This window comes from Physeter macrocephalus, chromosome 16 (genome assembly GCF_002837175.3).
Source record: "Physeter macrocephalus isolate SW-GA chromosome 16, ASM283717v5, whole genome shotgun sequence".
Classification (NCBI taxonomy): Eukaryota; Metazoa; Chordata; class Mammalia; order Artiodactyla; family Physeteridae; genus Physeter; species Physeter macrocephalus.
In genome coordinates, this window is record NC_041229.1 from 58,256,860 (window position 1) to 58,279,404 (window position 22,545).

Below are 22,545 nucleotides of genomic sequence, written 5' to 3' on the forward strand. Positions count from 1 at the left end.
ATCAGTGTGAGCCATGGCTGGCAGCAGAGGCAGCAGCTGCAGTGGCAGACTCCAGGATCTTGGAGTGGTCATGTTGATCGTACTTGAGTTGTCCCAGTCCCCAGAACAGTGAATGTCATTGTCTTCACTGGGCCAGTTCTACATGGTGAATTTGGGAGTTGATTCCTGGGGGAAAGGTCCAAGCCCAGTTCTCCGCCCTCCGGGAGATTCTGTGAACTACCTAATATCCTTTCAACAATTTCTTTTCTGCTTATATAAGCCAAATATGTTCCTTGCTTGCAGCAAGGAATTTTGCTTGATAAAGGGGAAATGGAACAGGAGCTACCAGCAGCCTCAGTGGACTAGAAGGGAGAAGGGTAGCAAGAGAGAGAACGCAGTATGATGTGAAAGTTATTAAGCTCTGGAGCAAAGAGACTCACATTCATATCCTAGCCCTTCACCTATGTCTAGTTGGCTCAGGCTGCTATAACAAAATACCATGGACTATGTGGGTTAAACAGCAGAAATCTACTCCTTATGGTTCTAAAGGCTGAGAAGTCCAAAATCAAACTGAATCAATCTGATTCAGTTCCTGGTGAGAGCCCTCTTCCTGGTTTGCAGTGTCACCCTCTTGCGGTATCCTCACACGGCAGAGAGAGAGAGTTGCTCTGGTCTCTTCTTCTTATAGGGGCACCAGTCCTTTATAAGGGGCTCCACCCTTATGCTCTCCTCTAAACTGAATTACTTCCCAAAGGCTCCACCTCCAAATATCATCACAATTGGGATTAGGACTTCAACATATGAATGGCTGGAGGTGGCCATTTAGTCCTAGCAACCTATTCACTGAGTGACTTTGAACAAGTCACTCATCTTTCTGAACTCCAGCTATCTTACCTGTTAAATGGGGATGTTGAGTTTTACCTCCTCCATAGGGCTATTGTAAAGATTAAATGAAATAATAGGTACAAAAATACTTTGTGAACTATAAAGTGAGCTCTACAAATGTTTGTAATTTACTCTAACAGGGCCAAGCACACAGTGTGGCAGGCAGAGGTGCTTTTTAAGTATCTGAAGTAGGAAGAAAAAATAATTATTATTTTTAGAGCTAGTACTGTGTGCCAGCCACCATGATGAGTGCTTTACTAAAATGAACTTCCTAATAGCCTAAGGTGAACAACCTTCCCAGTTTGCCAGGACTCCCCTGAAAGTCACACATTCCGGGAATCCCCTGAGATCTGAACATAGGTTTGAGGATCATGCCCATTTTACAGATGAGAAAACTGAGGCTTAGTGAGATTATGCCACATGCCCAAAATCACATTTATTAAGTGACAGAGTCAAAACTTGAACCCAGAGCTATCAAAGAGGAAATATAAAAGGATAAGGCTTTTTAGAATGAAAGATGGAAGGTATCAAAACCCTGCATTTTTAACCATATGACTCTAGCCCAGTTTGGCCTCAGGGGCTGGTGCTGGGAAACTGTTTAGAGAAGGTCATAAGCTGGGCCCAGCCCCAGGTCATCTGCTCCCCCAGGGCAGTTCCTGGCAGATCATGGTACTTTGTTTTGTTTTTTACTTCATAGAAACTCTCCAGTTTCTACAGGGTAATTAAACCCTCATGCCTCATCCTGTTTATATTTTGCCTTTGTCTTTTGTTTTGCTTATGAATGAAAGAACAATTCAACCTTCCTAATCCAAACTGCTTAACCCCTTAAAGCAGGTGTTTGGGGTCTTGAGCTACAGCATTACTATAAATATGTATACAGAGGTAAAGGGATTCTGTGCCCAGACAGTGTCAGAAGCAAAGCATTTCTCAGATGCTGATGGGTAAGTTTTGCTCAGGGTGCAGAGGAAGGGTGGTCAGGAGAGAAAGAAAGTCTGGTTAACCTCTAGATCAAGCTTGCTTTCTGTTCAGATACACCTGTAGTGGCCCCATCTTACCTCTTGTCAATTCACCCTCATTCTGTACTGTTGAACTGAGAGTCCGGAGGCTGGCATGTGGCCCCCAGCTCTGCCACTAGTAAAGTGTGTGCCCTAGATGACTCTCTTTCCTCTCAGAGACTCAGTTTTCTCATCCATCAAACAATGGAATCTGATGATCAGATTAGGTGCTTCCCTAAAGGGTCCCTGTGGTGTTGACACTTTAGGATACTATAATGGTACATGTAATTGAACTGCTTTTTTTTTAAAATAAGCATTTTAATATCTTCAAACTGATAAAAGAAGAAAATGTTTCAATTACAAAAAATAGGGGATTATGGAACAAAAATAGGTAGATATGAAAAAAACAGCTCAGTCTAATAAAATTATAAATGCTAGAAATGAAAAAATATATATGTCAAGGAAAGAATTTAGAAAAGATAAACTTTAGGCTGGATCCAGTTTTAAAATTAGTTATTGAACCACTGCTAGGGAATGTACACTTGAATCTTGCTTCTCCCCAGGTGAACTGCTTCTGAGGAAGGTTCTGGGCTAGGTGGTGTGTGTGGGTGGATGTGAATGTGTGCAAGTGTGTGTGCATGAATGTTTGAGTGTGAGTGTGTGAGCGTGCATGCAGATCATTCTCAAAAAAGATATACTCAGGGCTTGCATGAACTTCCAGATCTGGTGAAAGCCCTTCACCCACCCCTGCCTGACTCTCCTGAATTGCTTTTCCAGACTCAGCTCTCCCATAAAGTGGGAAGTAAAAGCATTTCTCTTCGTGAGACAGCATTGTGGACAGGAATGAGCACTAACGCTGGAGTTAGACTTGGGCTTGAATCCTGGCTCCACCCTGTACTTGCTATGTGACCTTAAGCAAGTTATTTACCTAAGCCTGAATTTCATTAGTGGTGACAAGGAGCTAACAGTCCCTAACTCAGCATAGTTAGAGGCTGGAATGGAAGGAGTATGTCAAGTACCTGGCTTAGAACGAAATACATGGGACACCTAAATCAGGACAAGCTGTGTAATTTGCAGGTCCTAGGGTAAAAAGAATATGTGGGCTTCTTATTTAGAAATTATCAAGAATTTCAAGATGGCAAGAACAGAGCATTAAACCAAGCACAAGGTCCTTCTAAGCACAGGGCCCTGGGCATCTACACAGTCATATCCTCTTGATATTAACTTTCTTCCAGGCAGGTTAGCTAAGATGTTGGGAGAAGAGCAATGGATGGAAGGGGATGTCATAAGTAAGGGTCCCTAAGTAACTCAGGAAGCAAAAATTGAGGTTAGGAGATCTCTTCCATCTCCACCCCCTCCCTGAAGCCACCCTGGCCATGGGAAGGCATAGATGAAGGTCAGAGCAGGTGAGTCACTTGCTTCCTTAACCACTGGGAATGTTTTTCCCACTCTGTGAATTCGGCCGGACTCCTTCCCTCCCAGACACGGAGGCTTAGCTTAGGATAAGACAACATGCATCCTTTCCCAGGGAGTCAATCTTCATTTCTTTTACCTCTTTTACGTCACCTAAGTCCTTCTGGACCCCCTGGAAAGGAACTGAGGTCCTGGGGCCCAATGACAAGGAAGGAGCAGCTGAGGGAGGTCACTGTCCATTGGGCAGAAGGGATCCTCCAGAGCAAAGTATTGTTGAACACTTGGAAGCTGGGAAGTCAGCCAGCGTTTCATCTTTTGTTTTTTCCTCCTGGGGCTTCCTGTCCCAGAGGTGGATGGAGAGGGGTCGTGGGGGACTTCCTGACCTCTACAAATAAACCTTTCCGTTGTGGTTGGCCAGGCAGTACTTCCAGGCCAGACAGATCAGGTTGATGGGCAATAACAGAGGGAGACAGCAATGCTGCCTGCAGAGGAAGCTCACTCCTAGTTCCATCAAAGGTCCCAGCAAGAGGGGGCTACGCACTGCTGGGGTAGAAAACGTGGTCATGGGAAAGGCCAGGGCTGAGGGCCTACAGTGGGGGTTTTGGGTGTATGGAAACTGGATTGGGGGGAGCATCAGAGAATGTGAGGGCTGAAAGGACCTCCAGAGGTCATCCAGTCTGTTCTCTGCTGATTCCCAGTACCCAGACATTTCCTGGCACATAATAGGGGTTCAGTTGGCATTTCCTGCATAAATGAGTGAATCTAGTCCAACATCTTTCTTTAACTGAGCCAGAGAAGCAAGGCCCAGAATGGAAAAAATAGTTTCCCAAGGACACACAGTGAGTTAGTATCAGAACCCAGACTAGAGCTCAGAATTCCTGAATCCCAGATCAACGTTCTTTCTACTGGGTGACAATTAGTGCATAGAGGGGGGAGGGGTTTTCTCCTCCTTCTCTACGTTGAGGAAGACAGGGGATTTCAAGAAAACTGCTCAGAGAGCTTGATGTAACCCTAAAGTTCACTGATCATAAGACACAGAGTTTGACACATGCTTGAAAAACCTAAAGATGAGAGACTGATTAACTTGTAGGACAAGGAGAGAGGTGGTTATGCTGACAGCAACTGTCCTCTCACTGGCCATGGGGCAAAGAGAGGTGTATCCTGGGGACTGATGTGGACCTAGAAGAAGGGAGATTACCTGGATCTTCTTAAAAATGACTTGCCCTCAAAAGAATTGCATGGAGGGCACTGTGACTCCAACAAAGAGGATGGACTGCTAGAAGCTCAGGAGCTAACCTGGAGGAGAGGTCTTGCCTTATCAAGGGAAGTGCAGGTGGAGCTCCAGGGTAGGATGTCCAAAGGACCTTCTAAAGCCTTCTAAAGAGAAAAAATTGGTTTTGGACATCTGACCCTCTCCAGACAGCAGCATCATATTGCAATTGGTGCCCTGTGTTCCTCAACTTCTCTCTTCCTTGGAGGCAGAGATGATGTTCTTTGAAACTAACAAAGCTTATATTTCAGGGCCTCTCACTTGCATGGGCCCCCTTAGGCCCATAAACTTTATATTTATAATGTTTATTCTTTCTCTTCAAGAGTGTATTAGTTTTCTGTTGATGTGTAACACATTACCACAAACTTAGCAACTTAAAGCAACATAAATTTATTAGCTCCCTTCTATATGCTGGCAGTCTGGGCATAGCATGTATGCATGAATCAATTCTCTGCTCAGGGTCTCACCAGGCCGAACAAGGTATTGGTCAGGTCTGGGGCTCAGGGTCCTCTTTGAAGCTCATTGGTTATTGGCAGAATTCAGTTCCTTATGGTTGTAGGACTGAGATCCCTATTTCCCTGCTGGCTATCAGCTGGGGACCACTGTCAACTCCTATAGTCCACTCACAATACTTTGCCTTGTGGCCCCTTGTTATGAACAGAAAAGTTTGTGTTCCCTCTTCCCCAAATTCGTATGTTGAAGCCCTAAACCCCAGTGTGAATGGTATTTGGAAATGGGACCTTTGGAAGTTAAAATTAAGGTTAAGTGAGGTATCCAACAGGATTAGTGTCCTTTCAAGAAGAGACATAAGAGCAGGCTCTGTGTGCCATGTGAGCACCTACAGAGAAAGCGGCCACCTACGAGCCATGAAGAAAGCTGTCACCAGAAACTGGCCATGCTGACACCCTGATCTCCGACTTCCAGCCTTCAGATCTATGAGAAAATAAATCTGTTGTTTAAGCCACTCATTCTGTTGTATTTTGTTAAGGCAGCCTGAGCTGACTAATACATGCCTCCCCACCCCCACCCAATGCAGATCACGACACAGATGTTTGCTTTCCAGACCAGACAGAGTACATCTCTCTGACTTCATCTTCTTTCTAATGTCAATACTTAAAAGGAATTGGAGAAATTTCATTACCTGAGGACCAAAAACTACCTATGGATTTCATCAAGCAGCAAGGAAAGACCTATTTAGTAAACTGAATTTTAGGGAAACTGGTGGGAAAAAATAAGGTATTCTACCTGTAATAGTATGAGTACAGTTTGTTCAACAAACTAGTTACACTTATAAAGGAAGAGGCATAAATACAGTAAAACAAATACACAGCAACAGCAACACAAACACACAATGCTTCAGGAAGTGGCCCAAGTGGAGAAATTCCCAGACTGCAAGTTGAGAGATAGGACTGTAGTCCTGATTCTTTCACTGACCACTTAAGCTGCAGTGGGGAATGTATATAAGACAAACAACCCACAGAGAAGAACAGACAAATGATAATAATATGAACAGGCAATTCATAGAAGACGAAATGAAATGGACAATAAACATATGAAAGGATACTCAAACCTACTGTTTGTCAGGGAAGTGCACATTTAAAAAATCAGAATATAGCTTTTCAACAATATGTCTAACAAAAAAATAAAAGATTGAGAACATCCAGCCCTTGTTAAAGAGTAAGGAAACGGACACATTTCACATTGCTGACAGAGGTATAACATTGTACCATAATCTGTTTGGAAAATATTCTGGAAGAATCTATTAAAATTTAAAATGTAGATACCCTTTGGTCCAGAAATCTCTTGTAAGACTATGTTATTAGAGTAAAAGTATCAGTACCTAAAAATATATGTGCAAGAATATTTATGGGTACATTGCTTATAGTGGCAAAAAAAGAAAAAAGAAGAAAACTGGAAGTAACCTGAATGTCCAACAGGAGAGAAATAACTGAACACATTTTTATGCATTTACGTTATATTATGGAATATGATCTAGCTATTAAAAACATGAGTTAAATCTATCTGTACCAACCAGGAGGAATGAGTATGAAATATTGTTAAGTGAAAAAGCAAGTTGCACAGTAATGTGTATTGCATGTCCCTATTTTTGTTAAGAAAAAAAAGGAGAAAAGCACCCACTTTTTATGTTTATATATGTGTGTCAGCAAAAAGAAAGTCGTGGGAAGTTACACAACACAGTGTTAATGTTGGTTGATTGAGGTGGGGTGGAGGATGGTGGTAAGGGAGTGGTGAAAGCATTAGAGGGAAGAAACGGGAAATTATTAACATGTGCTTTTTATATGTTAATTTTTCCACTGTTTGACCTACTATAAAGTATATGCATTACTCTGATTTTTTTAAAAAGTATGTTTAAAAATTAGAAGAAAAGAGGGACTTCCCTGGAGGTCCAGTGGTTGAAACTTCTCTTTCCAGTGTAGGAGGTGTGGGTTTGATCCCTGGTTGGGGAGCTAAGATCCCACATGCCTCATGGCCAAAAAAAATCAAAACATAAAACAGAAGCAATATTGTAACAAATTCAATAAAGGCTTCGAAAATGGTCCACATCAAAAAAATCTTTAAAAAAAATTAAAAGAAAAGAGAGTAAAAGCATAGGTTTGGCAGTTCAAAAAACCTACGTTTGAATCCAAATTCTATCTTTCACTAGCTGGGTAACCATGAACAACTTACTCAAACCTCTCTGAGCCTCTGTCTTCTCATCTGTTAAGATGAGCATGATACCCAGCCCCTAGAGTTGTGAGAATTAAAAGAGATCATGTATTTAAGTGCTGAGTACATAGCAGTCATTTTAAATATTTATTTATTTATTTAGGCTGTGTCAGGTCTTAGTTGTGGCACGAGGGATCTTTTAGTTGTGGCGTGCAGGCTCATAGCTGCAGCATGCTTCTTCGTTGTGGCATGCGGACTTCTTAGTTGTGGCATGCGAACTCTTAGTTGTGGCATGCATGTGGGCATTAGTTCCCCGACCAGGGATCAAACCTGGGCCCCCTGCATTGGGAGCACGGAGTCTTACCCACTGGAACACCAGGGAAGTCCCCATAGCAGGTATTTTAATAAACGGTAGCTATAATTAGCCCCACTCAAGACTGGATTGACTTATAGGAACTCTGAGCAGGTTAATGCTCTGGCAGCTTTCAGCAGTTTTATCCCTTCAGGAAAACAAAATTCACACTAGTCATGTTAATAGAATTTTAATATAGAGACTTAGTTAAATGGGCGTTAGAGGACTGAAAGAAGAGAAAAAGCAGAGAAGAGAGAGTAATTGCATTAGTGGCGACCTCCCCCAGGCCTGGGGGAATAGAGAGGGAAGAGAATGGGGTTATCAAAATCTAGAAGTTCGGAGTTCAGGCTTTTTCTGAGAGGGCACCTCCCCACCACCCCCAAGTCTGGAAACTGGCACCAACTGCTGCTGTCAAGGTCAATGGCCTTTGCTAGGGTGACACAGACAGGAACAGGAAATAGACCGAAAGGAACAAGTCCCATTTCCCTCCTGCAGTGTTCCAGTCTTCCTCCAGTGCCCCTTGCAGGGAGAGTTTAACAGAGGACCATGCTGGCAAAGGAGAAATGTGGTTTGCAGAGCCCCACCCAGCTCAGGGTTTGGAAGGGTAGATTGGAGGCTAAGAGCTACTAGCACACTTTCTTCAAACCAGGTTTCTTTAACTTTTGTTCTACAATCAGATAGAGGAAGGGTAGAAGGGAGGACCGGAGGTGGTAGGCTAATCCTCACCCTTATTTTCCAGGGCAATCCAGCTGTGAGCCAAATTTGCTTACTCCATTCCACAAAACAAAAGCCCTTTGTCCATTCCAGACTCCTTAGGAAGCTGTTGAGTGAGAGTTCCTTGTTATTCATTCTCATCTTAAATTACTAATCAAAGTCTCTCTACTGGGCTTCCCTGGTGGCGCAGTGGTTGAGAGTCCGCCTGCCGATGCAGGGGACACAGGGTTCGTGTCCCGGTCTGGGAAGATCCCAGCCGTGAGCCATGGCCGCTGAGCCTGTGCGTCTGGAGCCTGTGCTCCACAACGGGAGAGGCCACAACAGTGAGAGGCCCGCGCACCGCAAAAAAAAAAAAAACAAAGTCTCACAACAACGAGTTCACTGCCCCGGAAGGGCTCTCATATACATACACAAATTTTCCTACCTTGTTAAATTTCCTGCAGTGTTTTGGTACCCAGAGATGTTTGGGCACCCCTTATAAACTGGAGTCTTGTAAACTGTAGCAGCTGCCTACCCCTTACTCTAGGTCAGATCACCAGCAGGTCACTTTATGTCTTTGGGTCCTCAGTTTCCTCTGGTATAAAACAAGAATTTTAGGCTACATCATCCCTAAAATTCCTCACAATTCCAGCATTCTATAATTTTGCCTAGCTATGAACAAAATGAGTCATGACTTTTTTATTTTTTTTAAGATTAATAAACTAAAAATGGGTTTTCAAAAATGTTAGATTTTTGATGACTCTGAGGCTAAGTTTGGGGTTTATTATTATTATTACATTTAGGTTAAAACTGCACCTTGACATTAAAGAGTTTGATACTTTGGACCAATCTAGTTATCAAACGTCAATTAAGATTTATTAAGGGCCCATTATGGGCCAAGTTCTACAACGGAGATCCAGAAGAAAGATAAAATACCACTTCAACTCCTGAGGAAGCCGTAACTGTAAGAATAATTAACTAATAAGATGACAAAGCAAGGGTTCAATACTTGAGTAATGTACCAACTTTTTGTTCTGAAGTGAAATTGGGTGCATTGTACTGGTTTGTTGGTTGGTGGTACAAGGGTAAGGAGGCTTCTCAAAGGAAACGAGCTGAGTTCTCTTGAATTCCATATATACCTCATTTATTTAAAAAGAGGGGGGAAAACCCGCTGGCTACTAATAGGGCAAGGAAACGATAATTGGCTCAAAAAGATATTAAATGTGGTAGAGGCAGTGAAGACAAATAAGAAAATTAACACTGACCTACCAAATAGAAATTCTGGGTGGAGTTTTATTAGGTACTTATGTAATGTAACAAATAGTACTTGCAGATTGGATGATCAGACTGAAAGGGTAGATTAACCGTCCCATCCCAACTCTGTACTTGTAGTGCTATGTGCTGCATGCTAGGAATGTATTTTGGAAGTCAGGACCCTATAATCAACACTCCCCAAAATATTTTGGTATTCTCATTTCCACAGTAGTGGGAGGACTGAGAGGGAAATCATTACCGTGTATACTTGCCAGAATGTCACAGGGTTTTTCCTTCTGGGGACCTAGCCTCTTCTTAATTCAGTGGGTTCTGGTCTGAGAAGTGGCTCAGGATCATCAAATTTTAATTGGGGCCATAACTTTCAATGGCTCATTAGAATAATTGTATCTACCTGGTTTCTAGTTACCTCTGTAATCCAGTGGTTAAGTACTGCCACCTGGCTTCTATCATTTTGCAGTTCTACCATCCTCATTGCTGTTTAGTGTGCCTAGTTCTATAACAGTTTCTCCTACCACCAGCGCTGGTGTATGCAGGAGAGCCACCACTGAATTTTTCAGTAATGCTGGTGCCCCTCTTAGCAGCACATTGCTTGTAGCTTTGGTAAATGGTGTAAAGTTCCTTTGGAGCATAGTTATCTGGTGAGTCTTCTGGCCTTACATAGTGTATCCACTTCCCTGAACCTTTTAATCCTTTCCTCCACCAGCTGCACTGGCCCTTGTGACATTTTAACTTCACTTAATGTGAGCCATCACTTTTCCCATGCTTCCAGGAGCCATCCTAATAGCAAGTTTGTCTATCTACTAAATCAGACTCTCCTCTGTCCAGTCTTATGTCCTGGTTCCCTTGACCAAGCCTCCTCAGAGTCCAGTCTCATGTGTACACCCTGGCTCATGCGAGTAAATGATGGCTGGGCCTTGTAGTTCCTTTGCAGTTCCTTTGGTGAATAGTCCTTTTCTTCCTTTAATAGGCCCAGCACATCCCCAGCTGGATTATGCTATGACTTAACCCTAAGTGTAGGCCTAGTGGCCAGGGGTATAGGTGGGGGCAGTTCCTGAGGGAGGCACACTTTGTCTTAAGGGTCTGAGTTCTCTGCATTGCCTTCAAACAAGCAGGGTGTGCTAACTCTTAAAAGGAGAAGAGGGGTACTTCTGCATGCTCAGAGGATTTAGAGGAGTCTGGGAGTTCAAAATATACACAGACATCCCCATCCTAAGTGTCAGAGTCCCATTAACCTTGGTATATCAGACCTGCCTTGGTTAGTCATTTACCATCTCTGGAACTTGACAACTTTATTAAGTCCCAGTCCAGGCCTTCAGCTTTCTCTGCCCTCCTGCTGCAGGACATGAGAACCTCTTTGTAAGCTTCCTGACTTGGCTTTCATTGCCTGTTAATGGCCTGCAGCTTGTTATTATCTTTTTCTAGAATATCCATGGACTTTGCAATTATCACTCAAGTCTATTACCCTTATAGTTACCATTTCTCCTATATTTCTCAAATGCTTAGTACATCACACCAGCTAGTGCATTCCTCTCCATGGACCTACCACCCTAATTCATCACCAGTGAGAAGTGGACCACAACCTTTTATGCTCTACCTATTACCAGTGATTAGCTCCTCATTGCCAGCCAGGTGGTTAGTGATCTAGCTTTAAAATCTCATCTTACCACCTGTTTTTTTGGACCCCTCCTGGCACAAATTTCCACAGGTTGCATTCTCCAGATGCAGATGCTGATAACTGTAGGAGTTCAGACTGCAGAATATTTATCAGGGATCCATATCTGTGCAAAGGAGGGAAAGGAAAACAAAACAAAACTGGGCAGAGGGAAAAGCCCAAATGCCATGCAGGTCTGACAAAGCTTCAGCCAACCCATGAGATCTCTGAAACATTTATAACCCATCAGAGTTGTCCCATGGTGGGCCAAAATGGCCAAGCCTTTATACCCCTGCCTCACTCCATCACCTAGCATGTGCTGCCCTGGGAAGGACAAGACCTTGTGTAAGGTAGGTCTCTAGATAGCTGAAGCAAATCCTGAATGAACTGACAGCTGGAGGTTGTCTTGGAGCAGCACTCCTAGCAATGGGGGCAACAAATTCTCCTTGAAGTGAGATCTGAGGCAGTGTATCTCTAATGTTAAAATAGGCTAAAGGGCAGTTTATGCCCCAGGGCATTGATGAGAACAATAGAGCAATCAGCCAGCAATTAGTGGAGCCTAACATCTTGGTTTGATACCAGTGAGGTAGACAGCTTAACAGAGAAATCAGGGAAAGACAAAAAGAGCCCTGATAAAACCACTGTAAACCCAGGGTGACTGCACACATACTTAAATTAAGGCTGTGTCATCTGAGGAGTGACATCAGAGGCTTCACACTGTGGGGGAAAGAGACTTCACTAAAATAGTGCAGCCAAGTTCTTAAACAAATGAACAAGCAAAAATCAACAAAAACAAGCCTCAGACAGGAGAGAAGGGAATTAGGATCCAAAGTGGCTACAATATATTACCTAAAGTATCCAGTTTTCAACAAAAAATTATGAGACATGCAAAGAAACAGGAAAGTGTGGCAGATACACTTTTTTTTCCCCTTAAAGCAGGCAACAGAAACTGCCTATGAGGAGGCATAGATGTCAGATTGAACAAAGACTTCAAAGCAGCCATTATGTTTCATACATTCAATGTTCAGCATTCAGAGTTCAAAGAACTCAAAGAAACATGTTTAAAGAAGCAAAGGAAGATACACTGACAATGTCTCATCAAATTGAAAATGTTAACAAAGAGATAGAAATTATTAAAAATAACCAAATGGAAATTCTGGAGTTGAAAAGTACAATAAGTAAAATTAAAAATTCAGTAGAGTGGCTCAACAGTAGATTTGAACTGGCAGAAGAATTGGTAAACTTGAAGATAGATTGATAGGGATTATGCAAATTAAAGAATAGACAGAAAAAAAGAATAAGGAAAAATGAACAGAGCTTGTGGGACACCATTAAGTACACTAACATTTGTGTAAAGGAAGTACCAGAGAAGAGGAGAGAAAGAAAGGAGAAGAAAAAATATTTGAAGATATAATGGCTGAAAACATCCCCAATCTGATGAAAACCACCGATATACACATCCAAGTAGTTCAATGTAGTTCAAGTAGGATAAACACAAAGAGATCCATACTCAGATATATTACAGAAAAAATGCTGAAAGACAAAGAGAGAATTTTGAAAGCAGCAAGCGCAAGAGGCTTGTCATACACAAGAGAACCCCAGTAAGATTAACAGTTGATTCCTTGTATGAAATAGTGGGAGCCAGAAGGCAGTGGGATGACATATTCAAAGGGCTGAAAGTAAAAAAAATTACATCCAGCGGTGAAACTATCTTTCAAAAATGAAGGTGAAACAAAGACATTCCCAGACCAATAAAAGCTGAGAGAATTTTTTTGCTAGCAGACCCACCTTACAGGAAATGCTAAAGGAACTCTTCAGCCTGAAAGCAACTCAACCCACATGGTAATTCAAATCCACACAAAAAAACAAAGAGCCTAGTAAAGGTAATTACATTACCTTTATAATTATAAAAGACAAATAAATACATATTTTTCCCCTTTATTCTATTAACCGATTTTAAAAGCAATTGTAGGGACTTCCCTGGTGTTGCAGTGGTTAAGAATCTGCCTGCCAATGCAGGGGACACAGGTTCAATCCCTGGTCCGGGAATATCCCACATGCTGCGGAGCAACTAAGCCCTTGTGGTACAACTACTGAGCCTGTGCTCTAGAGCCCGCGAGCCACAACTACTGAGCCCACATGCTGCAACTACTGAAGCTCACGTGCCTAGAGCCCATGTTCCACAACAAGAGAAGCCACCGCAATAAGAAGCCCACACACTTCAATGAAGAGTAGCCCCTGCTTGCCGCAACTAGAGAAAGCCCGCGTGCAGCAACAAAGACCCAACACAGCCAAAAATAAATAAATTTTAAAAATTAAAAAATAAATAAAAGCACTTGTATAAAGCAATATATATACTTTTTGAATATGACATTAAAAACTAAAACAACAAAGAAAAAATAAACTTGACAGCATCAAAATTTAAAACTTCTGTGCTTCAAAGTACATCATTAAGAAAATGAAAACACAACACACAGAATGGAGGCACAACAGTTCCTTTCACTCTTATGATTCTCTAAGTACTATTTTTATTTAATTTTGTTTTTATTTTTCTTTATATATTTTAAAATAGGTCCTGATTCTCCGTAAGGGCAGGAAGTGTCATTTAGCATAGTTCAGTGAGTACTTTGATAAATAATTGTTGATAGTGAAGGTAGTCTAAACTTACCACTGCAGAGAAAGAAAATTTTGAATAGGAGAATGGTTACATGTGGACTTGGTGAGTACTTGGGAAAGTTGGCCAACCCCTACTGTAATCTTCTGTGGGATCCAGAGAGGAGGTACCCTGGAGCCAGCTAGGACTCCATTAATGTTAATGGATAATTTTTTTAAAATCCCACAAGCTAAGAAATCTTTCTTTCTTGATAGCAATCTGTCTACTTTAGTTCCTGATAAAATGCTCTTCCTAGTCCAGACAGGAATAAGGGCACTGGCCCTAGGATCCTGAGAATATTTAACAGCAGGTGCCATGACTTCTTGGTGGTGTCAGCACCTACCCACTTATCTGCAGCACTCAGCACAAGCATGGCACCATGTAGGCAGGCTTGTGAAATGAATGAATGAAACATCAAAGGAAAAGAATTACAGGCCAGAAACAGAATCTTCAGCAGAAACTTTTAGAATAGAAATATTTAAGCCTACACCAGATAATATCAGGAGAAGATATAATAGTCATCTTCAGGTCTTTATAGCCTGGGACCAGTGGTGCTGATAAATGTTTAGTCTAAGAAAAAAAGAAAGCCCGTATTTGTAGATTTGCTGATTTCCTTGGTATAAGTACTCGTACAACGGCCAATTTCAAACTACTAACGTGCATACAATCAGCTTTGAAAGCCAGTTCACTATTGCCTGCACCATATAGTATTTCAACACTGGAGCACACCTGTGTGGCCATATTATTTTTCTTTTCTTACTTTATACCTCCCCAGACTCTCTCACTACTCTGCACTTTGAGTTCCATGATCTCTTTAGCATCTAACCTTTTCCCAATGCTTAATTTCCCATGTCTTTTAACTTCCTCAGTTCAGGAATCACCTCCTTTGAAAGAGGCCATGTTTTGACTACCTCCACTGGATTAGGTACCTCCCTTTGCATTCTCACACTCCCCTGCTGTTCCAGTGGTCACAGGACTTATCACATATATATTGTTTTGTTTGCTTGCCTCCATTTCCCACCTCTCCCTCCATGCCCACCATGTAGTCCTATCAGGAACTGCCTATTACAGTATACCTTCCCTTTAGTTAGTCCAGGGGGCAGATCCACAACCCAAGTTAGATGAATTTGAGTCTGATCATAAGAGTTTTTGAACTGGAGCTGCAGAATTAAGACTGTAAGGTATGAGATGAAGATTTAAGCCATCAGGGGGGAAGTTAATCTGAGAAAATAAATGCAAAATAAAACAGAAATGGATGGACAGATATGTGATAAATTAAACATAGCAAAATGGTAACAGTTGTAAAATTTAAGTTGTGATATATATATATGTACAAATCTTTCAACTTTTCTGTATATGGAATTTTTTATAGTAAATTATTGAAGGAGAGGGTAAGAAATAAACAAGGGTCAAAGAGTGAGAGAGTCCTGGGGAGATTCCAGCCTCTGGGTCCAGTTCTCCTAAGGGCCCAGCTGATTTCTTGCCCTGCTCATCATGACTACTTAGGAACATTTTTTCCCTTTTTACTATGCTAGGTCAAATTGGAATTCTGTCACTTGCAATCAAGAAGGTCCTAACGAAAAGAACAGTATAATGCAACTAATACCTATCCCCTCTGTTAAACTATAAACCCTGAGAGGGCAGAGATCCTGTGTTATCTTTTTTGTCATTCCATATTCTCCAAAAACAGGCAATTTAGTGGAGTGGTAAATAGCATGGGTTTAGCAGTCAGACAGACCTAGGTATAGCCTAGGTCTGCCATCTTACTGTAGGATTATAGGCAACAACCTACTTAACTCTTTCTCAGCCTCAATTTCTTCATCTATAAAATAGAGATAATATTTGCTGAATAGAATGTGAGAATAAAATAGGTAATGTATTCAGAGCATTCAACCAAATGTCTGGACTGCAAAAAGTGCTTGGTAAATGTTAGCAGTACTTATGGTTATCAGGCAATTCATATGACCTCACATTCCTTAGTCTCTATCTTCAGTTTTTTTAATTCTTAAATTTCCTCTATTCTAAACTGCCACTGATTATAGACCACACCTTAGATTTAATAGCAACTCATCACAAAAATAAGGAAATAATAACATAAAATATATGGTAAGGCAGTACAGTTTGATGGTTTAAATTGTGAGTGCTAGAGAGAGATTACCTCTGTTTTAATGACCTGTGATAAATTACTTAACTTTCCTAAGCTCAGTTTCTTCATTCAGAAATTGTAACTGTTCAATAAATGTTAATTAATATTCTTATTAATATATTCATTGGTTATAACATGCAGTGATTTTTCAAATTTTCAACAGGGAGGAATGGCTAGAGTTCAAAAGGCACTGTACAGAGAGGTGAGAACTTCACACAGAGAGAACTCCAGAATATCTTACTTGAGTCTTTCAGCTGAGTAATGATCAGCACATGCATGTGAGGAAACTACCAGGCCAGGGAAAGAACCATCTGAACAGACTAGAGATGACAGTGGCCAGTACTGTCCAGGAAGTGTCTCTTCCCACCAGCCAGACTAGTAAAACTCATATTTAATGGGGCATTGGATGAAGCAATCAGGAAGATCTTGGCTCAGTAGTGGCATGCAAAGAGACAGGAAAATGTGACTTATGGTGAGAAGAATATCAACCCATTGAAACACCCAGAACCGACAAAGATGTTTGAATTAGCAGAGCAGAACATTAAAACAGTTGTTATGACTGTATTCCATATGTTCAGAAAGTAGAGCCACACAAGATATAAAAAGACACAAATAAAATCTTTAGAGATGAAAACCTCGAATGTCTGTGATGACATATACACTGGATGGAAGTAACAGTAGGTTAGACATAGCAGAAGAAAATATTAGTGAATTTAAAGGCATAGCAATATAAACTATACAAATGAAATACAGAGATAAAAATGAGTTAAGAATAATGAAAAGAACATGAGTGAGATGTGGGACAACCTCAATCAGTCTAATATACATGTAATAGCAGTTTCCAAAGAATAGAACAAAGAGAACAGAAACAAATATTTGAAAAAAACAACAGCTGAATTTTTTTCAAATTTGATTGAAACTGTAAACTCATAGAACACAAAGTTCAATGGAGGGATAATCACCTCAGAAGCAAACTTTCCCATTTTCCCTTTTAATACTAGCTGACATTTTATACACTACTATATATAAAATAGATAACAAACAAGAACCTACTGTATAGCACAGGGAACTCTACTCAATATTTTGTAATAACCTATAAGGAAAAAGAATCTGAAAATATATATATATATATATCTGAATCACTTGTGCTGTACACCTGAAACTAACACAACATTGTAAATCAACTATATGTCAATTTTTAAAAGGTGAATTTCTATTACATGTGAATTATATCTCAAAAAAGTTATCATTACCAAAACTAAAAATAAAAAACTCAAGAAACGTGGAGAAAACTACAAGGTGCATCATACCCTAATTGTTCAAAATCAGTGATAAAGAGAAAATATTGAAAGCAGGCAGAGAAAAAGCCAAGTTATATACAAAAGAATAAAGATAAGGATGACAACAGTTTTCTTATTGGAAACAATTCAAGTGAGAATATAGTGCAGCAAAATCTTTAAAGTACTGAAAAAAAATTGTGAACCTAGAATTCCATACCCAGTGAAAACATCATTTTAAAAAATCAAAATAAAGATGTCTTCAGACATAGAAAAACTGAAAGAATTCATCACCAGGAGACAAACACTGAAAGAAATGCTAAAGGAATTTTTTCATCAAGAAGGAAAATACCAGATGAAAATATGAATCTACACAGAGGAATGAAGAGCACAGGGAGGGGTATCTGCATGGGAAGATATATAAGAATTCTCATTATTTGCATCTCTTTAAAAGAAAATTAACTGTTTAACAAAAAGAACAAGGTAGAGTTTACAACATATGTAAAAATAAAATGTAGGACAGCAGTAGCACAAAGGGCAGGAGAAGGGAAATGAAAGTATACTATTTTACAATTCTTATATTGCACTAGAAAAAACGCAGTTTCTCTTCTGTGTAGGAGAAAACCTAGTTCTTCCTTACTGTGTTTCTCTTCTTGTATTTTCTTTACTATTCACACAGAACAGCACTTCACTTCTGACATTTCTGGTCACTAAATGTGTGGAGGTTTTCCCCCACACCAGCAAGCAATTCTCGAACACCAGGAGGGTCCCACAATACTGCCCCCTGCCCCGCACACACACTTCAGATGCCAGGCCGAAGCCCAGGTTGTCACCTGGGCTTCTAACCAGCTGGCTGTATATCAGAGGTTCCCTTGACCCCCTCCTCAGGTTCAATTAATTTGCTAGAGCAGCTCACAGAACTCAGGGAAACACTTAGTTACATTTAACATTTTATTAAAGGATATGATAAAGGATACAGGTGAACACCCAGATGGAAGAGATGCGTAGGATGAGGTATGTGGGAAAGGGCATGGAATTTCCATGCCCTCTCTGGGTGCACCACTCTCCCAGCACCTCCATGTGTTCAAAAACCTGGAAGCTCTCCGAACCCCATACTTCTGGGATTTTACAGAGGCTTCATCATAAAGGCATGACTGATCATTAACTCCATTTTCAGCCCTTCCCCCTTATCAAGAGAATAGAGGATGGGACTGAAAATTCCAAGCTTCTAATCATGGCTTGGTCTTTCTGGTGACCAGCCCTCATCCAGGAGCCATCCAGGAGCCTACCCAGAGTTACATCATTAGAACAAAAGACACTCCTATCACCCAGGAAATTACAGGGATTTCAGGAACTCTGGTCAGGAACAGTGGCCAAAGACCAATATTAGATGGGGCTTCCCTGGTGGCGCAGTGGTTGAGAGTCCGCCTGCCGATGCAGGGGACACGGGTTCGTACCCTGGCCCAGGAAGATCCCACATGCCACGGAGCGGCTGGGCCCATGAGCCATGGCCGCTGAGCCTGCGCGTCCGGAGCCTGTGCTCCGCAACATGAGAGGCCACAACAGGGAGAGGCCCGCGTACCGCAAAAAAAAAAAAAAGAATATTATGAACAACTTCATGTCAACATATTCAACAACTTGGATGAAATGGATGATTTCCTTGAAGGCACAAACTGCCAAGCTTCACTCAAGAAGAAATAGACATTGAAAATACAACCTTATCTATAGTTTCAGAGAGCAGATTAGTAGTTGCCTGGGAATGGATGAAGGCATCAGATTGCCAAGGGGCATGAGGAAATTTTGGAAAGTGATGGAAATGTTCATTATTGTGATGATGATCTCAAAACAGATATGTCATATGTCAAAACTTATCAAATTACAAACTTTAAGTATGTGTAGTTTATTGTATGTCAATTATACCTCAATAAAGTGTTAAAGAATCAAAAGTGAAATGTACCAATTCTTCATGCCACATACTGCAGAAATTCAGATCCCTCCTCCACATCTCCAATGGTTTGGAGAGGGGTCTTACCTTCTTCTCAGTCAGTCCAGGTTGCAATGAATTGTTTCAGCAGCTCTGCTGTATCCTGCTTCTGACCATTGCCTTTGGTCCTTCCTGTACTCTGTGGCTGACCCCCTTTGCCCTATGCTGGCCACCAACCCCCCTGCCCCACTGTCCTTTTTTCCTCCCAAAGTGGCACTAACACATGGCTATTACTGAAGACTTAACAGGTGATAGACAGTAATTACATCACAGGCAAGAAAGAAATCGAATGTCAAATATTGCTTCCCTAAAGGTTTATTACCCATCCCCTATCACAGGTTTTTTTCCCCACTGGCTGCATCTTTCTGTATGCTCTTTCTCCCTCTCTCCTCCTCTTTCTACTCTTAAACTTCTTACTTTCTAGTCTCTCAAGCTGTCCATGAACAATGCCTAAACTCTCATTATTCTCTTACACAGTGCAATTTATATCTTTCTTTGTTTTGCCCTCCCCTTCCAGAGCAGACCCTATCCAAGGGGTGTGGGAGAAAGACCCACTTTTCATATCCAAAAAGGCTGATCATGGTATTTTTCTAAACAAATAAAATCTTTTCTCTACTAATGAATATGGCATTCCCTGGAAGGCAAACAAGGCTATGCTAAGTTTTGTTTTCAATATCTATTTTTTCCCCTTCTTGCCACAATTCACGAAGATATACTATGATAAATGTTATCACAGAAAATGCCCTGCTCCAAGAAACTTAACCTGGCCACAGGTCTCATGTTGATTCTGCAGCTACAACTTTAGAAATCATCGAGTGTTGAAGCTAGGTAGGACTTCATCAAGCAGTCATTTCCCACAGACATTCCCCTACCCTCATTATACAGAGTATGAGGCCCAGACAGTTCAAATGACTTGTCCAAATTAAACACTGTAGTCACAGGGCAGGGGCTGGAGCCCAAGTCTCCTGGCTCAAGTCAATTCCATTCAGTATGACAAATACCAAGTGAGCCCCTGGGAGCCCAGCCAAGGGAAAGGAGTGGTGAGGGTTTTCTGGGAAGGGGCTCTGTGTGTAGGTGACTTCACTAGGTCGGGGCTCAGAGCCAGAGAACATTTGATTGTTGCCAGACCCCAAATAATCTGTCCCCATCTCCCAACCCCAGCGGGTTGTCCTGGGTAAACTGACCCTGTATAATACAAAATTAGATTAAATTCCTGCAATCCATGAGACCAAGCTAAAGGTATGAGCACACAGGAAGAGAACTTAACACTGGCAAGAATTTTTTAAAGGCAGGCAGGATTTCCATTTGAACCTGGCAGGGTGTGATTTGGGCAATGGTCACAAGCAGAGGCTATTTGCATGTTTGAGAGTTAGGTTTGAACCCCAGTTCAGCCATCTGAGCAAATTCCCTTCACCTCTGTGAGCCTGTTTCTTGAGCTATATGACTGAGATAAACCATCTCCATGCAGACTTGTTGGGAAGATTGAATTAGATAAAGGAGGAAACGTGTTTAGCATTAATGGTGACTATTAGAACAACTATTATTGCATTCCAAGCACCTGCCCAGTTAATCCTCACAATAGCCCTGAGACGTAAAGTTTTATTAGGCTGACTGTTTTACAGATTAGGGACCTAAAGCTTGGAGAAGTTAAGGACTTTACCCAAATTGCTCAGGAAACACTGCTAAGGTATCAACCTCCGCAGCACGGCTGCGGCAGAAGGTACATGTTGGGGGCAGCGGAAAATGGTAAAGGAAATGTCAGATGTGCCTAATCCTGGAAGACGCAGTTACATCCAAGAGGTCCTGTACACCTTTTCTTGGAACTACATGATAATACGTTGTGGTTCATCTTTTTGGAGGTCATTTTGACCTTAGGTGGCAGCAGGAAAGACTCCCATTAGACTCAAATAAAATTCTTAGGGATGAGAATGTTCACTAAGCAGCTAACAGAATGTTTTTCAAACTCAAGTAATGGATGGGCCCCTGTTTAAAACTCTCACAGACTCACCCCAAAGTTGACTTAAATTATTTTAACTTTAATACCACTTACGTATTTATAAATGTAGAGCTCAGTATATATATTCCTTATGCTTATAGCCCTTCTACAACTCTAAACCAAGACACATGGAAAATAAAACTATAAAACCTACGAAATTCAAATAAACACTTCAATTTAATTGTGACAGAAGATGTTGTTTTGATGAAATTAGACTGCTATTTGAAACCTGACTGTGACACACACAGTTCTTTTGAGTCTGGCACCCATCGCACTGTGTACTACAGCAGCTCCCATCATGCTTCCCTGGTCAAACTCCTGGAAAATCTTCATTTTGACAGCACACCAAGACCCCATTTGACTTTCACTATGCACAGGAACATCATTTACACCACCTCCCTATTTTCCTGATCAGGCTACAATTAACATAGCACTATTGGGCACTAGAGCGATCACAAACACAAAGTAAATGCCAAAGTAGCAAGGCAGGTGGTGGTCTTTCAACCAGTTCAGAACACGTTTGTTTTAACTTGTCTGGATTTCACCAAAATGAAATATAACATTTAGAAGATCTCAGAGACACATCTCAGGCTCCTAAAAATACATCTATTGGCCTCAAGGGGTCTACAGACTCAGGTCTGAGCAACTCTGGTCTAATCATTTCCAAAACTCTGGGATGTCTTTTCCTGAAGAGCTATAACGCAGAACATTGGTCTCCCGGGATTGGAATGACTGGGTCACACACGTGTGCGTATGCTAGTCTGCTGTTTCCCCCTTTATCTGCCTGGTGACCTTCTACTTCTCCCTTGAGCAGATTCTTCCTCTGGAAGCCCTTCCTGGCTTCTGCAAGCTGAGCGAGTCTGGCCCACTCTGCACTCCTACCATACCCTCCACACTCAGCGCCCAGGCTCATAGCCCCTGGTGGTATAATTATTTATTTACCCTTTTGCTTTGCCCCACATCATCTCTTCTATCTCTTAGACTGCAAGCTCGGTCTGATCCATTTCTTGCCTTTACTTCCCTACCAGGGGCCAGGAACAGGGTATTTGCTCAGGTAGGAATATGAATGGATGAATGAATGAATGAGTGGATGAATGAATGAATGAGTGGATGAATGAATGAGCGAGGCGAACTCTCTTCTAGCTCTGGGATATTCAGCTCCACCATTCAGCTCAGCATTTTTCCTCTCTCCAACTCCCATCATTGTTCTCTTCAAGGGCTTGAAAAAAGTATATCCTAGGGCTTCCCTGGTGGCGCAGTGGTTGAGAGTCCGCCTGCCGATGCAGGGGACACGGGTTCGTACCCCAGT

At 41.5% G+C, this 22,545-nt stretch overlaps 1 protein-coding gene across 4 annotated transcripts in view; it reads right to left on the reverse strand.

The window, feature by feature from the left end:
- POLD3 (DNA polymerase delta 3, accessory subunit) overlaps positions 1–22,545 on the reverse strand; it is an 83,895-nt gene that overhangs the window by 60,575 nt on the left and 775 nt on the right. The window lies entirely within an intron of this gene.